Here is a 16,355-nt window from a genome sequence, read left to right as displayed (position 1 = left end):
TCTTCCGATGTGAAAGGGAAGAAAATGCGATGTGTTTCATCTGCTGCATTAAGTTTCCTTGATCGACCACTGCATCCTCAACATTGCCCATTTCTTCGTACTTCAAAAGAGCTTGAACAGCACAGCTTTCTATCCCAGTCTGCTTTGAAATCTTTGCCTAGGATGCAGTATAGCTACCTTGTGCGCCCGACGGGCTTGGATCCTAGTCTGAACACACCCGATCTCATCACTGAGCTATACACTTTATACAATGCTACAGAAAACTGTCAGATACCGTGTTTCCCCGAAAATAAGCCCGGGTCTTATATTAATTATGCCAACAAAAGACACAGTAGGGCTTATTTTCAGGGTAGGTCTTACCATGCAATGTGCTGTCTTTTCTCTCCCCCCCTCTCTCCCTGCCTGTCAGGAATCCCCAGTGTGAATGCTTGTACAATCCTATAATCCACTCTATTACAGTATTATATAATGTACAATGTGTGTGTTTCTGTAATATAATTGTGCCAAATACATTTGTTATAGCGCCGCTCTGCACTTCTGTTACCCGCCGGAGCTCTCTTCCCCGCAATTATATAACAGAAACACACACATTGTACATTATAAACTACTGTAATTTAGTGGATTATAGGATTTTACAAGCATTTTCAACTAGGGCTTATATTCGGGGGAGGGCTTATATTGCAGCCCTCCTGGAAAATAAAGCTAGGTCTTATTTTCAGGGTAGGTCTTATTTTTGGGGAAACAGGGTACTTGGTCATGCTACAGGAGATTGTTAGAAACATCAGATTTACTATAGAAGACTGCTGCAGACCCAGGGCCAGATTCAGATACATTGCAGTATCTGTCGGCGCTGCGTAACGTATCTCAGATACGGTACGCCGCCGTAACTTAGGGCGCAAGTTCCGTATGCAGAAAGAACTTGCGCCCTTAGTTACGGCGGCGTAACGTATTTGGTCCGGCGTAAGCCCGCCTAATTCAAATGGGGATGATGTAAGCGTTTTTTATGTATATTAACTGTGACCACGCATATTTGACGTTTTTTACGAACAGCCAAAAATCCCAGTGCGCATGCTCGAAATTACGCCGCAAGTCGTCATTGCTTTAGACGTGAACGTAACTTACGTACAGCCCTATACGCAAACGACGTAACATTTTCAAAACTCGACGCGGGAACGACGTCCATACTTAACATTAGCTACGCCTCATATAGCAGGGGTAACTTTACGCCGGAAAAAGCCTAACGTAAACGACATTAAAAAAAATGCGCCGGCCCGGACGTACGTTTCTGAATCGGCGTAAATACCTAATTAGCATATTCCTCACGTAAATATACGGAAGCGCCACCTAGCGGCCAGCGTAAATATGCAGCCTAAGATACGACGGTGTAAGACACTTACACCGGTCGGATCTTAGGGAAATCTATGCGTAACTGATTCTATGAATCAGTCGCATAGATACGACGGCCCGCACTCAGAGATACGACGGCGTATCCGGAGATACGCCGTCGTATCTCCTTTCTGAATCCAGGCCTTAGAATATACTACAGAAGATGATAAATTACAAACATGTTACAAGATATGGTTATAGACCACAGATATACTACAGGAGATAGAGATTGCTGGCATGCTACAGTAGACAGGGCCGTCTTTAATATTAATTGGACCCTGGGCAAAACAATTCTTGGCGCCCCGCCATGCAATTTCATTCTCCACGTGCTCTCAGACATACAATAAATATCCGCTAGACTTAAAATCAGTTTACTGTATCAGATCAGGCAGCAATTGCGATTGGTTGCCAGAGGTTACAGTGTATCATTACCACTTACTGACTGGTTGCTAGAGGTTACAGCACATGATTTCTGCTTGTTGATTGGTTGCTAGAGATTACTGTACAGTAATAGTGTTTATGAATGATGGTTATTTACATATAAACACAGGGGGCCAGATTCACAAAGAGATACGACGGCGTATCTCCTGATACGCCGTCGTATCTCTGAGATCCGACGGTCGGATCTATGCGACTGATTCATAAGAATCAGTTCCGCACATAGATCTCCCTTAGATCCGACTGGTGTAAGTGACTTACACCGTCGGATCTTAGGCTGCAATCTCCTGCCGGCCGCTAGGTGTCGCCTCGGTTTTTTACGCGTCAGATATGCAAATGAGGAGAACCGCCGATTCAGTAACGAACGCCCGCCCGTCGCTTTTTTTTCATGTTGTTTGCGTTCGGCTTTTTCCGGCGGATAGTTACCCCTATAGCAGGGGTAACTGCGGCGTATCCCATGTTTAGTATGGCCGTCGTTCCTGCGCCGAGTTTTAAATTTTAACGTCGTTTGCGTACGCCGATTCAGAATTCTTCCCGACGCAAGTTACGCTCACGCCGAAACCACTGACGTCCTAGCGACGTCAGTGTGAGCAATGCACGCCGGGAAATTTAGCCGGCGGCGCATGCGCATTTAAATCGGCGCGGGGACGCGCCTGATTTAAATACTACACTCCCCCTAGCCGCGGAATTCGAATTCCGCCAGGGGAGTTACGATCGGCCAGAGCAATTTCGAGGTAAGCGCTTTGTGAATACAGCACTAGCCTCGCAAAAGTGCGCTGGCGGATCGTAAATCACATAGATTACGCGGATCTAAAGATCCGCTAATCTATGTGAATCTGGCCCAGGGTCTGCAGGTGAGTCATCTGTACACAACAATAGGGCAGAGCTGGGCAGCATTAGTTTAAGCACTTTACACTGAGATATCGGGACACAGCACAGGACTAAAACTTCAAGGCACAAGGGAATTTAAACTTGGATAATTGGCGAGTATAAAGCAGCTGCTTTGGGCCCTACAACAATGACAGGGCCCAGAACAGCTGCCCCTTTTGCCCTGCCTTAAAGACGGCCCTGACAGTAGACTGTCAGAGATTGCAGACATGCTTTAGGAGATGGTCAGAGACTGCAGACATACAAGAGATAATGAGATATCGAGATCATGCTGCAGAAGACTGCAGATGTGCTACCAGAGATAGTCAACGACTACAGAAATGTTACAGCAGATGGTCAAAAAACTGAGAACATACTCAAGGAGATGGTGAAATACAGAGGACATGCTCCAGGAGATGGTGAGATACTGAGGACATGCTCCAGGAGATGGTGAGATACTGAGGACATGCTCCAGGAGATGGTGAGATGCTGAGGACATGCTCCAGGAGATGATGAGATACTGAGGACATGCTCCAGGAGATGGTGAGATACTAAGGACATGCTCCAGGAGATGGTGAGATACCGAGGACATGCTCCAGGAGATGGTGAGATACTGAGGACATGCTCCAGGAGATGGTGAGATACTGAGGACATGCTCCAGGAGATGGTGAGATACTGAGGACATGCTCCAGGAGATGGTGAGATACTGAGGACATGCTCCAGGAGATGGTGAGATACTGAGGACATGCTCCAGGAGATGGTGAGATACTGAGGACATGCTCCAGGAGATGGTGAGATACTGAGGACATGCTCCAGGAGATGGTGAGATACTGAGGACATGCTCCAGGAGATGGTGAGATACTGAGGACATGCTCCAGGAGATGATCACAGACTAGGGACATATACTGCAGGAAAGAATCAGATTGGGGGACATGCTGCAGGAGATGTTAATACACTGGGGACACACTGCAGGAGATGTTCAGAAACTGGGGACATGGTTATGTCAAGATATAAAATTGACCAAAGAATAATGTAACGGAATGTAAAAGGGTAGGAATAGTGGCGCTGCCTAAGTGTATTGCTACACCTAAAGGTCCCGATGCGGGTCTACCTAGACCAAAAGTGGTAAATATGTGCTCCACTTAGTGCAGTATGGGCTGAACTGACTAAGGTCTATGTTGGTAGGGGTCCCACAGAGTCAGAGGACTATGGGAGCATGAGCTCAATGGCCAACAGCTACACTTAGAGTGCTAGGGAAAGGGTGTAACTGGGTGTAAACCCAACAACTGTGCACTAGAAGTGTGCTGCTGATCAATGGGGTGTCTGAGCGGGTATACCTCTATGTTGTAAACACTAACACAGTATGCAGACATCAGTAAATAAACACACACAGATTGCAATAGGTGCTAATGAACAAAAGCAAATAATGTGAACCCTATATTGGTCCAGCAAACATTGTATGTGCAAATGAACACTGTAAATAACTAAAAAAGCCACAATCTAGCAGTAGCCAAAAACAGTTGCATAAATAACACATGCATAAATGTTGTATAATCAACCAACAACACCAGTCCACCCTGTGATCTGCACAGGACGATGCTGAATGGAAATATATGCGGCTAGTTGGCAGCCTATGTGAGCCAATAGTATACAGTGTCTATGAATTTCCGAGAGGAGATGATATTAAAATGTGGAGATCTTGATGGAATAATTGGAGTCCAGTAAAGGGATCTGGATGGTGGAAAAGGGGTGCTCCTATAACACACTCCGACGTGCTCCCGGTGCTCCCCTCCAGGTTCCCCACTCACCAGACAGAGGTCCCCTCTTGGGGTAACAGGCACGTATTTAGACGTTCCTCTGCTCCAATTTTTCTCCTTCCTTCCGATGGATTTCAGGCTTCCAGTGTCTCCACTCCTTGGCTGTCTCGATTCCTCAAAGGGAACAAAACCAGGGGCTCCAATGGTATAATAACGTATGGCCAAAGAGTGTTGTCAAAAATTCAAAAGTATTTATTTAAAATAAACAATATGACATAACCTGCAGTAAGACTGGCTGCTACAGCAGATGTACTTGAACCAAAGTCCACATGTAACTCCGAAAATTGGAGAGGAAGATTAATAGGAAGAGCAAAAGCACATGGAAAACTATCAAAGAAATTGGCAATAAACATGAAGTGGTTATTCGTCCAGCGGACAAGGGAGGGGGTTTGGTCATCCTTAGCCTTGAGGACTATGAGGAGGAAATGAAGAATCTCCTATCAGTACCCAATACCTATCTGAAATTGAATGGCAACCCCAAACACAAATACCAAAGGAAGCTCGCAAACTTGGTCAAAAAAGGGAAAGACAAAGGAATACTTAGTGCAAAAGAGGCTGAATACCTTATCTCCAACTCCACGAAAACGCCAGTGATATACTACACCCCAAAAGTCCATAAAAATATGACAAAACCTCCTGGAAGACCAATTATCAGCGGCATCAACTCGATTTTTTCGAGATTAGGAGAGTACCTTGACACTTTCCTGCAGCCACTGGTCAAACAAGGTAAATCATACCTTAGAGACAGCCTCCAACTGATACAGGAACTGAGAGAGGTGGAGGGAGCAGAGGACCTCATATTAGTCACCATAGACGTCAGTTCTCTGTATACAAGCATTAAACAGGAGGATGGTATCATGGGGGTAGCTACAGCCCTGCATGAGAAGACCACATACAGGCAAGAGCAGATACAGTTCATATTGGATGGACTTAAAATGGCGATGGAGTGCAACCATTTTTGGTATGACAATGAGTACTACGTACAGACAAAGGGGGTAGCAATGGGGGCACGTTATGCCCCCAGTGTTGCCAACCTTTTGATGAATGTATGGGAGGAAGAATATATCTATAATGGTAACCATCAGGAGATTAAGATGTATCGTCGTTACATTGACGACCTCCTCATCCTCTGGGATGGAACAGTAGAGGCCTTACAGGAATTCTTAGGGGACCTTGACAATAACCGGTTTAATCTTGACTTTACTGGAAAGTTTAATACACAGAAGATTGAATACTTGGACCTAGAAATTTATAAGAATGGTACAGAATTACATACTAGGACATTCTTCAAGGAGTCCGATAGGAATGGATACATTCCTATGAACAGCTGCCACCATCCGAAATGGAAGGCCAATATTCCGAAAGGACAACTGCTTAGGCTTAGAAGGAATTGCAACTCGGATGATGACTATAACAGGCAAGCCCAAACTATTGTGAGCAGATTCAAAGAAAAGGGATATACAACTGAAAGCCTGGAAATATTACAAACTCAAATTTTTCAAAGAGATCGCAAAGACCTTCTCAAGCAGAAAACACCAGTAAGCCAAGGCCGGAATCAATGTTCTTTCATTACAGGGTACAATTCCCAATATAAGGAATTCAAACACATTCTTAAAAAGTATTGGCCAATACTGAAGGAGGACTGCACACTATCAAAAATCCTCCCCAACAGACCATCATTCATTTATAGGAAGGCACCTACGCTTAGACATCACTTGGTACACAATGTCATCAATCCTCCTAAACAAGTTGAGATATGCCCAGACCTCAAAGGGTTTTTCAGGTGTCAAAGATGTCTAGCATGCAGAACCAGCAAACCCCAACCCCGGAGAAAAACCGAATTTAGATCTAGAAATGACCAAAAAGTATATAAGATCCGAAACCTCATCACATGTAACACCACCCATGTTACATATGCCATCGAATGCCCTTGCCATCTACAATATATAGGGAGAACCACCAGAGAGCTGCGCATCAGGATAAGAGAACACATTAACCTGATTAGGAAAGGGTCCTCTAAACACCATCTATACAGGCATTTTGAACAATTCCATCAAAAGGACCCCTCAGGCCTTATATTTTATGGTATAGATAGCATTAAAGACAACTGGAGGGGAGGGAATAAAGAAATAGCCGTTTCGCAAAATGAAACGAGCTGGATCTACCGATTGGGATCGTTGGTGCCACATGGGCTCAATGTGGATATAGATCTAAATTGTTTCCTAGCCAACCCATAACCCTTAGCTGTCTTCTGGGGCACCTATTCATACACTCGTCATATCTAACAACTATGTGTGATAGCTGTTCCCTTATCTCCCATAACAAGCAGCTGCCTTCTGGGACTATCGTAAGATACTAGCTGTCTTCTGGGACATTTATTCATGACATTATAATTTTCCCCTTTTTTCATGATCCACAATGTTTTCACTCTTCCTTTATAGATAATGTAGCATACACATTATGCTCACGTTTGTAGTGGCCACATTTTCCCACACCCACGGGAATGCCTTTTCCCCTCTCTGGGGCATCAGGCCAAGTAGAGACTTATCACGTAGGGCTCTATATGCCCTATTATTACTTCTTAGGTTTGTGCACATATAGAGTATGGCTGTCATGTATTCTACAAGTCAGTAATTACCATACCTATTTTAGAGTTGGTCACATGGAGGTAACACTTAGCCCCATCTGGCCACACCTATTAAGTATATTCATATTTAGCTTTCTCGCTTTCACCTGTGGTATTCACCACTAGGACTTTTCACTTATTTTTGGTCACACCAACTTTATAATTTCCTTCTCACATTTGATATGAGTACACTAGTCACTTTGATACCAGTGACGATAACCCTGAATATACATGTATTTTGCTAGCCCCATGGCAATATTTATACATAACTTACTAATCTTTCCACACTTGCTTGGGAAGTTCCTCTGTACACTCTGGATTTAGATTTCTGTACATCATGGTAACTCATAACTCTAGGACCAAGTAGAGAGGTGCCTGGAAGTCCCCTTTGGATGAATCCCCTCCCCCTTCTACACTACTATTATTATGATCCCTCATTACCACCTTATAACACGAACATAACCCCATTTATGACCCTATGGGTTAGGCATGATTTTACCTTAATGGTATGTTACCCGCTGTGTTAGTCGGTTTTTAAACAGTTATGTCATTATATTATGTTTGTGATATGTCCAGCAAGTTCCGTTTATGGGACACGCCGCACCGCAGACCTATTAGCCTCAGTCTAAATCCAGCATTGCATCCACACTAATGACGTCCCTTAGGATAACATTATTGGCTTAGCCGCTGGAGGTGGGAGGATCATAGCGGTCCGGCGACTCCCATAAATTCGATGAGCTGACGTGACACTGACAAGCCTCCGAGGACGAATCAGAATTCGAAACGTACGTCAGGCTGCGTCACGTGCTACATCACTTCCGGGTGAACGTCGGGTGGTTCGGCTGGAACGCAAGCCAAACACTCAGACAGCACACGCTGTCGTGCTTAATAGCTAGGTGACGGCACCCAACGCCGGCTATTAGCAGCCCTTTGAGCTGCTACATTGCAGACAACGGCCCCCCTTTTTTGTTTTTCTTTCTTTTATATATTTTTTATATTTTTTACCTGCATATATATATATATATATATATATATATATACTTTTAGTGTTTTCCCTGCATACTCTGGCATCGGAGTTACATGTGGACTTTGGTTCAAGTACATCTGCTGTAGCAGCCAGTCTTACTGCAGGTTATGTCATATTGTTTATTTTAAATAAATACTTTTGAATTTTTGACAACACTCTTTGGCCATACGTTATTATACCATTGGAGCCCCTGGTTTTGTTCCCTTTGAGGAATCGAGACAGCCAAGGAGTGGAGACACTGGAAGCCTGAATTCCATCGGAAGGAAGGAGAAAAATTGGAGCAGAGGAACGTCTAAATACGTGCCTGTTACCCCAAGAGGGGACCTCTGTCTGGTGAGTGGGGAACCTGGAGGGGAGCACCGGGAGCACGTCGGAGTGTGTTATAGGAGCACCCCTTTTCCACCATCCAGATCCCTTTACTGGACTCCAATTATTCCATCAAGATCTCCACATTTTAATATCATCTCCTCTCGGAAATTCATAGACACTGTATACTATTGGCTCACATAGGCTGCCAACTAGCCGCATATATTTCCATTCAGCATCGTCCTGTGCAGATCACAGGGTGGACTGGTGTTGTTGGTTGATTATACAACATTTATGCATGTGTTATTTATGCAACTGTTTTTGGCTACTGCTAGATTGTGGCTTTTTTAGTTATTTACAGTGTTCATTTGCACATACAATGTTTGCTGGACCAATATAGGGTTCACATTATTTGCTTTTGTTCATTAGCACCTATTGCAATCTGTGTGTGTTTATTTATGATGTCTGCATACTGTGTTAGTGTTTACAACATAGAGGTATACCCGCTCAGACACCCCATTGATCAGCAGCACACTTCTAGTGCACAGTTGTTGGGTTTACACCCAGTTACACCCTTTCCCTAGCACTCTAAGTGTAGCTGTTGTCCATTGAGCTCATGCTCCCATAGTCCTCTGACTCTGTGGGACCCCTACCAACATAGACCTTAGTCAGTTCAGCCCATACTGCACTAAGTGGAGCACATATTTACCACTTTTTGTCTAGGTAGACCCGCATCGGGACCTTTAGGTGTAGCAATACACTTAGGCAGCGCCACTATTCCTACCCTTTTACATTCTATATTCACTCTGCCCTCTAGGGGACAGTCTTTTAGGAAGGCAGCAGCCTCTTAACCTCAGATATCCCAGCGCAGGTTTCTTTACACGCTAATAATGTAACGGACATATGCATGCTGCCGGGACAGTTATAATTTTCATGCAGGGAGGACTTCAAGGAACTGCATGGCTTGTCACAATTGGATGTACCACATTGTATTCTGAGCTCAAAGGGTTAATTGGACAAGTCTCTTTCATTGCTGAATGCTAATGTTCCCTTCGCATAGCTAATGAGAACTCTCTCTTTTATGTAGGTAACAGCCCCCCTGTGAGGTGTATGCTGATGGGGATTATGTGTGAGTGATAATTGTTTTAAAGGTTAATTGAATTCTATTGAGAAAGGAATGTGCCTGGCCAGAAAATGTTAAGTGGTTTGCGGTGCCGAAGCGTCTAGAGACTGGTCAAGTGATTAATTCAAGGAGATGTCATTGTTTCAGGGGGTCTGTGTTGAAGCCCCCTACTGGGTGAAGGGGGGGGCGGAAACTGTCATTGTTCTTGTAACAGTTGTAAGCAGATATAAGCAGGTGAAATATGCCAAATAAAGTCAGTCTGCTTGACTCTTCAAACGTAGCACGTCTTGTTTCTTGGAAGGGCGTTCGATGGGATATACCGGCGGTACTTGCATATCGCAGCTTGCCAGGGAAAAGGACGTCTCTAACGGCTGAGACCCTCACACTACCAGTGGGTAGCCGTTACATTGGTTGGCAGCGGTGGGATGGTCCTTTTATCCAAAGAGCAAGTGCTGAATGGAGTCGCAGTACGCCAGGCTGAAAAGATCCACACTGAAAGATTTATTAGAGAGTCGTGGTAGGAGCGCCAGCAACAGACCACGGAGGGAGCTGATAGCTGAACTGCTGGAGCTGGACGAAATGGATGGATCCATGGAAGGAACGGAGCCCCTTGCACCGGTCAGCGAAGAAGATGTAATTACTGGGATTGTACAGCGGAGATTATCCTTGTATCCAGAAACGTCTGTGGAACTAATCAACCAGCTGTTTCGGGAAGCAAGGGAAGAGATACAAACGAAGAGGGGACAAGAACTGGAACTGGTAAGAGCGAGACAGCCCATTACACCTGCAGTTCCTACCCCCCCCACCTGCTGCTACAGGAAAGAAAATACTGTTCACTGCATTTAAAGCTTTTGTAGAAAGTGAGGAGGAAATCGATGGATATTTGGCGGACTTTGAGAGGCAGTGCTCACTACACCAGGTACCACCAGACCAATGGGTCACTATTTTGTCGGGGAAATTGTCGGGCAAAGCCAATGAAGCCTTTTGGGCTCTCGCTCCAGATGATATTTTACAATATCAGCAAGTTAAAAAGGCGCTGCTAACCCGATATGCCGTAACGCCAGAAGCCTACCGCCGGCGCTTCCGGGAGTCCAAGAAGATGGCTGTGGACTCCCACATGGAATGGGCCAACCAGTTACAAAGGGTGGCATCCCTTTGGGTTCAAGGGTGCAAGGCCAACACCGGGGAGGAAGTATTGCAGCTGTTCCTAATGGAACATTTCTTCCAAGACCTGGCCGCAGACATACAAGACTGGGTACGAGATCGCCGTCCCGCTAACTTAAACGAGGCGGCTCGGCTAGCAGATGAGTACGCGGAAACAAGGAAAGTAAGCCAGGGTACTACACGGCTGGCTCATAAGGTAGAACCGCGTACTCCAACCGTCACCCCACGCCCAAAGTTTCGGGCTCCAGTCCCACCACGTCCTCAGGGGCCTAGCAACTACCCCCGGGATTCGCCTAGGGTGACGTGCCATCACTGCAGCGACACGGGACATATTGCTCGTTATTGCCCTTTGAGAGCTACAAATAACAATTGGAGACGCACAACACCCAACAAAGAGGTCACTCCATCACGTCCCTCTGCGGCCCACTGCCTGGAGACCGAGGGGGGCCCTGAGGAATGTCTGGGAATTTGGTATGAGGCAGACCCAATACAAGCGGCCTCTCCGGATGACCGTCAGCATCACCGTCAGAAGGTACGAGTGAATGGACAAGTAGCACAAGGCCTAAGAGATTCCGGGACTACTATCACTCTGATTCAAAAACATCTGGTAAAGCCAGAGAACGTGTCCACTCGCACAGTTGCCGTCCGGGTCGCAGGGGGTGCTGTATTTCGCGTACCCACCACCCGGGTGCACTTAGACTGGGGAGCCGGGTCAGGAAAGACCACAGTTGGTATCATGGACAACCTACCTGCCGAGGTGGTGCTGGGCAACGACATTGGCCCTCTGACTTCGGCTTATTTACCTACACCTGCTGCTGCTTGTCCCGTGACCACCCGCGTTGCTGGAATCAACCCGCTTGCTGCTGAGAACCGGGTAAGACTACCTTCCCCGACATGTACTGTAGATCCGGCACAATATCACAGTCTAAAATGGGAATGTGACAAGTTGGCCAGTGAGAAATCAGAGATGCAACGACACTATGTCATGTATTATGAGATGTCCCGTGGCTTGAACATTGAAATGCACAAACAGGCGGAAATTGTCAAAAGATTAAATGGGATTTGCATCCAGGTGGTGCCGTATCTGTCCCAAGAGCATTAGCAACAGGTTTTGGGAGCCATTGAGAGAGCAAAGCAAGTGACTGTTCCAGAATTGAATTCTATTATTCACCGTCACCATCAGCTACCGACCTGGTAAGCCAATGGGAAGGCCGATGGACTGTCCAGGCAAACTGAACTTTTACCCTAACAGCAGACCGGACATCTCCAAGTTGATCCGAAAAGGATCAATCCGGGTCTGCCGGAGTGTTCCACAAAAGGGGAGTAGTGTAACGGACATATGCATGCTGCCGGGACAGTTATAATTTTCATGCAGGGAGGACTACAAGGAACTGCATGGCTTGTCACAATTGGATGTACCACATTGTATTCTGAGCTCAAAGGGTTAATTGGACAAGTCTCTTTCATTGCTGAATGCTAATGTTCCCTTCGCATAGCTAATGAGAACTCTACTCTGGTAACAGCCCCCCTGTGAGGTGTATGCTGATGGGGATTATGTGTGAGTGATAATTGTTTTAAAGGTTAATTGAATTCTATTGAGAAAGGAATGTGCCTGGCCAGAAAATGTTAAGTGGTTTGCGGTGCCGAAGCGTCTAGAGACTGGTCAAGTGATTAATTCAAGGAGATGTCATTGTTTCAGGGGGTCTGTGTTGAAGCCCCCTACTGGGTGAAGGGGGGGGCGGAAACTGTCATTGTTCTTGTAACAGTTGTAAGCAGATATAAGCAGGTGAAATATGCCAAATAAAGTCAGTCTGCTTGACTCTTCAAACGTAGCCCGTCTCGTTTCTTGGAAGGGCGTTCGATGGGATATACCGGCGGTACTTGCATATCGCAGCTTGCCAGGGAAAAGGACGTCTCTAACGGCTGAGACCCTCACACTACCAGTGGGTAGCCGTTACAAATAATATCAAACATTACAGCAAACATGGAGTTAATTGTCTCATGATCACGGTTTATCAAAAAGTTATCATAAGAGGAAGTTTATTTCTTTTGGCTTAATGTGACATTCAAAAATAGTGTCCAGATGCCAAATTCCAGGAACTTCTTTTCCACAGGTTCTGCAAACATAAGCCATAAGTTTCGCTAAGTCATCAGAATAATTTTTTGCAATATGCCAAGTGTACATGTAAAGGAAAAAAACAAGCACAGATTCAAATTATTATAATGAAGCCATTTTGTCCCTAAACAGCCATCTAGTTTGCCACATCATCTTTCCCCAAGGGCACGCCTCTTATGCCGCGTACACACGATCGGTTTGTCTGATGAAAACGGTCTGATGGACCGTTTTCATCAGACAAACCGATCGTGTGTGGGGCCCATCGGCTTTTTATCCATCGGTTAAAAAACTAGGAACTTGTTTTAAAATTATCTGATGGTTAAAAAACAAGTAAACACTCACATTAAGTGATTAAGTGACGTTTGGCTGTCACGATACGCGTGAGGACTAGGAGGGTTCGCTGGTGACGTCAGCCGCTCGCGGCCGCAGAGCGGAGACACATGTGGATACACACGCTGAACTTGCTGAGCTGTCTGTGAGTGTTTACTTGTTTTTTTAATAAATCGCAAATGATTTTATGCTATGGAGGCTTCCCTTATTTCTCTGTTTAAGTGACATCACTTTACCCCGTGAGCTGCCGTATATGGGATCGGATCAGCAGGCTGGCTGTGGGACCTGCTCTAAACAGCACTTCATATAGGCTATATTTAAGCCTCCGTAAGGTAAGGGGCTGGAACACCCAATCTGCTATACACTGTGGGAAGCCTGGCGGTTTTATCTACAAGCACATATGCACGCTTATCATCAAGCACTAAAGTTATGTTTTATGGATCTTTTGAAGCACTTATGCACTTAAGAACAACTATTGTTTGAAGGAAATATATTTTCTTGGACTTATTATTTATCTATTTTTCACGTTGTTTTGTGCACTGGACACGTCGATTATTACACTGGTTTATGTTTGATTCCTTGGTGGATCATTTGGGACACTTTCACCGCAGAAAGATTATTGTGGTCATGCCCACCTGTGCATGTCATTGAACGTTTTTACTTTTTGTCTACAACATTTATGCAGTGTTTGGGACAATTATTCACAGTATTTCACAGATTATTGCACTATGCACTTTTAAATGGATGAAGCACTTTATGGATTTTTCACTTATTTGTAGTGCATTTATTTATTCACTATTTGTCATTATTTGAAATTTTTATATGTGTATATCAACATTGTGCTGAGTTTGGCACAGCTGTTCACCTGATTAGATACCTATTATTCTACCACTTCTTGGATTCATTTAGAGTGGAACATATTTAGACCCACAGCAGGTGGCGGTTTTGACCCATCAGTCATTTGGATTTATTACTTTGGAGTAATATTTTATTAACAAGCATTGCTATTTTTTATTTTCTTTTATTGGTAAGCGCTATTGCACCCCACCCCTTAATCAATAGAAATTGACCTGCTGCTGCAAGAGTTTTACAAGTGTAGCGCCCCCTTACTTTCAGTATGGGCACTACGCTAAAGTTAGTGGGGAATGGGAGAGTTATTTTGCTCACATTCACAATTTGCTAAATTTGGGCTGCTGTCATTCCGGAACTGTCCTGTAGGTCAGTCTGCGCTCCAGGGATGCAATCTTATCCCAGGGCGACAGTTGGCGCTGGAGGGGTTCTGGCAGAGCCGCTTTTCCCCAGCAGCCAATTAGAGGAGTTTTCCCTCGCGGGGCATGCTGGGGGAGAGTATATCTGTGGCGGACACCATTTTGTGTGGTTCTTCGCGGGTTCCAGGTGTGGCACCCACCTTCAGGGTGTGCGCATCCAACGGACCCCAGCGATGGCCTTCCAGGCCGGGGTCGCATGCTACGCGGAGCTCCATGTTTCTGATAGGGGCCCCAGTGACTTACTGGGTTCCCAACTCTACTGAGGAGATCCCAGGCTGTGTGCCGTTTGATGGGGGGTAGGTTGTCCAACAGGGCTTGAACGAACCATCTGGGATCTGGTGACCAGGACATTGACAGGTACACATCAACTGTCACCCTGTGACCCTAACCTAATCTACTGGGAGAATTCGCTCAATCCGTTCACCTAATTCAAGTAATAGGCCTGTGGCAGAGGCCCTAGAGCCGGGCCTGTGGCATAGGCCTGTTCCTCCCAGCCATCTAAAGTAACACTTCAGCTGCCAGGCTTGTGGCAGAAGTCTGTCCGGGTGCACTTCACTCACTCTGACTAGAGTGGCGACGAACTGTAACTACTACTACTGTGCTATTGAGAGCAGGATTGCTCTATTCGTATCCAGGCCTGATACCGCAAAGTTCTCTATCGCTTCATCAACCTTTCCTTCCTATTCCATGTTAATGTTGGCTATGTTGGGCCGAAAATAAAGCATTTGAAAACCTTCCTTCATTGACTGGACATTCGCTCACTCCTCTACTCTACTCATCAACTGCACCCCTAGACAACATTGAGGTAACTTAATACGCCGATCCCAACAACAACCAGCGGCTCCTGCGGGGGTAGCGCTACCCAAGCCTGGCTCTCAACCACCAGGCCGTTGTCCACATCTGAGCCACAGCCTTCCTCATGGGAGTTCAGCTAGCTGCTGATCCCCTAACCTCCCACAATGCCTCCTAGCTGTCAAAGTGTCACTCAACCTCTCACAGGTCAGTCCATTGACCCTCTAGAAGCCTTCAGTTCCCTCAGTACTCTCCAACCCTGGGCCGGGACAAGGGGTGAGCAAGAGGGAAAGATCCTCTGGGCACAGCAGAGCAAAGGGGCAGAGATTGGACATAGGGTAAACCCTTAACGCAGCATGCTTCAACTGTTGACAAGGGGGCATGGTTCTTCATTCTTGTCCTGGGTGCTAGATGGACCTGGCTTGGTACTGCTCCAACTTCCCACAGGACCCCACAGTTCACAACATATTCTTCAGCTTCCAGCTCCCCATATTCCCCCAACAGTGTCCCACAGTCTCCTAGATTTCTCCTGCAAAGCCAGCTCCAGAGAAACCATCCCACATAGTTGCTTTCCAGCTCCCTCCAGAAACCTCCTTTTCTACAGGTCCAACAAGTCACCTGCAGAGTCCCCTCCCAGAATGTTTATTCCCCCGACAATGACAGCCCGCCCCATCCAGAGCTTTCCAACCTTCCAATGCACATTTTTCATTCCCATATTTTTAGTTTAAGGGCATTAGAGGTTTGGGAAGAATTTACTGGGCCCTGGTCTCCATAAGGTCTTCCATAAGGGTGAGAAGCACTGATCGAGAAGGAGAAAGAAAATTTCCAACATAAGGTTGGATGGTTTAAGTACTATCTTGGTCCAAGATGGCCTCATGTTTTGGTTGTGAGAAGCCAAGTGTGACGAACCCTTGTCCTAAAAAAAAAAAAAACTTGGTCCACCATAAATGCTTCCTGCCCAGTTTGGGCAGGCCAAACTGTCCAATGATCATCAGGGGCGTCCCTAGGGGGGGCCAGAGGGGGCCCTGACCCCCCCCAACATCATGCTGTGCCCCACCATGTGCCCCCCCAAAAAAATATTTTTTTTTTTTTTTT

The 16,355-nt window shown here is 45.8% G+C and overlaps 1 protein-coding gene across 2 annotated transcripts in view; it reads left to right on the top strand.

The window, feature by feature from the left end:
• The window catches only part of CHRNE (cholinergic receptor nicotinic epsilon subunit), a 61,926-nt gene that overhangs the window by 2,458 nt on the left and 43,113 nt on the right, over window positions 1-16,355 (top strand). The window lies entirely within an intron of this gene.

This window comes from Rana temporaria, chromosome 3, assembly GCF_905171775.1.
Source record: "Rana temporaria chromosome 3, aRanTem1.1, whole genome shotgun sequence".
Lineage (NCBI taxonomy): Eukaryota > Metazoa > Chordata > Amphibia > Anura > Ranidae > Rana > Rana temporaria.
The sequence above is the reverse complement of the archived record's forward strand: the minus strand, read 5'-3'. Positions and strand labels throughout refer to the sequence as shown.